Genomic DNA, 2376 nt, shown 5'->3' on the forward strand with positions numbered 1-2376 from the left:
CCTGCCTTATCGTTTTTTCCCTCATTTTATTTCCAATAGGAAATAGAGATGAAAAAGAATCGGAGAACAGGATAATGATTAAAAGAAGGATTTTTCACACCTGTGGTATAATTATGATAATTTCAATACTTGTTATTCCAATCGATGCTAAATTCTTTAGCAATGAGGCAGATAAGTCTGTTGTTTTCTGGGCTGAATTTATTGCTTTAATTGCCTTTGGGGTTTCATGGTTAACCAAAGGAGCGATAAAAAAAGAATCCTTGAATGTTTTTCAATAATTGAAACATCTTCCATTTCGTACCTATTCTGTACCCTTAAAGAAAAAAGGGCTTGAGAAAAACTCTCAAACCCTTGTTATTCCAAGTAGCGGGGGCTGGACTCGAACCAACGACCTTCGGGTTATGAGCCCGACGAGCTACCAACTGCTCCACCCCGCGATATATCTTAATTCCAATCTATACTAAGCAATTCAGGCGAAAATTTAGATTGGTCTATTTTCCTAAATCGGGGTGCAAATATATATTTTGTTTCTTTGCCAGCAAAAATTTCTTTATTGACACATAAAGCGGGATATGTAAATATTGTAGGTAGTCCGAATGTTGGTAAATCAACATTGATGAATGCCATGCTTGGAGAAAAACTAAGCATCATTACCTCAAAGGCGCAAACCACTCGGCACAGAATTCTTGGTTTCATCAATGAACCTGAGTATCAAATTGTTTTTTCGGATACCCCTGGGGTGGTAAATCCCGCCTATAAATTGCACGAGCAAATGAACAGCTATGTGCTAACCGCACTAAGAGATGCTGACATTCTTTTGCTTATTACAGATGTGTTTGAGGATGGAATGAACTACACTCCGGTTTTTGAAAAAATAAAGAAACTGGAGGTTCACACCTTGGTGCTTATTAACAAAATTGATCTTAGTGATCAGAAAAAGTTAGGTGAGAAAATTGCCTTGTGGAAAGAAAAACTTCCCAACGCAGAGGTGTATCCGATAAGTGCGCTGCATAATTTTCACCTAATCGAACTCTATGATAGGATTTTAGAACTGCTGCCCGAAAACCCGCCTTTCTTCCCAAAGGATGAACTAACGGATAAGCCCATGCGGTTTTTCATTTCTGAAATAATACGTGAGAAGATATTCATTCACTACAAAAAGGAAATCCCCTATTCCTGTGAAGTAGTGGTTTCTGATTATATAGATGAACCTAAAATTCTTAGAATAAGAGCTGAAATCATGGTTTCACGAGATTCTCAAAAAGCCATTTTAATAGGGCAAGGGGGCTTGAAGTTGAAACGAGTGGGAATTGATTCGAGAAAAGATATCGAAGCATTCGTTGAGAAGAAGGTGTTTTTAGTGACCTATGTCAAGGTTGATAAGGATTGGAGGAACAAGGATTCTCGACTTAAGCACTACGGGTATTAAGCAATAAAAGCCTTTAGCTGTCCCCAATAATTTGGGAACCACTAAAAGCTTTCGTTTTTTCAAATCCACGTAAATAGGGTTTAGACAACCTCCAATAAACGGTCGATTATAATTGCGGTTACAAAGAACATTATCAACAACACAAAATCTCCCCATTGTTCCAAACGACTCACTCTCTCTCTCATCACTCACTATCGTTTGTCTACCTCAAATATGGTATGAAATAGACTCGTAATCCAAAGTTATATACGGAGTTTTAAGTCATGTGTTACAAAAAAACCTATATGAATTAGCGTTTTTTTTCGATTAACAGGAAAATTCCTGTTTTTGGCACTTGGTAACGTTCTGATGGCAATACCAAAATACCTACCTCTAAATAATTTAAGACAATAGTTCCCTAACTATAGCAGATAAAAGCTTTCCGTCTGCCTTGTCCCCATCTTGCTTGTGGCTTGACCCATAACCCTGCCCATATCAGCCATGGATGCAGCGCCACTTGAAGTGATTATTTCCTGAACGATTGCCTTAATTTCAGCCTCCTCTAATTGCTTTGGTAGATAGACCTCTAGAACACATGCTTCTGCCATTTCCTCTTCGTAAAGATCCTCCCTACCCTGCTTCTTGTAAATATCAGCCGCTTCCTTTCTTTGTTTGAACAACTTGCCAATTATCTTCAAGGCCACATCATCACTAATAGAAGTACTTCCATCCTTTGTTGCCTCCAACATCAGTGCCGATTTGATTGCTCTAAGGGTTCCCAATTTCACCTGATCCTTGGTCAGCATTGCCTGCCTTATATCTGAATTTACACTCTCCGAAATTGTCATTAATCTACATTATCATGAAGAAAAGAATTGTTCTCACTAATTTGAATCCTCGGGTTATCGGGTGTACCCTCATCATTGATAGACATTCTGCTAATCTCAGAATCAGAAGAATGCGCAACC

At 38.5% G+C, this 2376-nt stretch overlaps 1 non-coding gene across 1 annotated transcript; it reads right to left on the reverse strand.

The window, feature by feature from the left end:
- Positions 1-364: 364 nt before the first annotated feature.
- On the reverse strand, positions 365-437 carry trnam-cau (transfer RNA methionine (anticodon CAU)). The gene has a single exon. It is a non-coding gene; the product is annotated as a tRNA-Met (tRNA).
- Positions 438-2376: the final 1939 nt, after the last annotated feature.

This window comes from Filicampus tigris, unplaced genomic scaffold (assembly GCF_054856515.1).
Source record: "Filicampus tigris isolate MCC_2025a unplaced genomic scaffold, RoL_Ftig_1.0 HiC_scaffold_100, whole genome shotgun sequence".
Lineage (NCBI taxonomy): Eukaryota > Metazoa > Chordata > Actinopteri > Syngnathiformes > Syngnathidae > Filicampus > Filicampus tigris.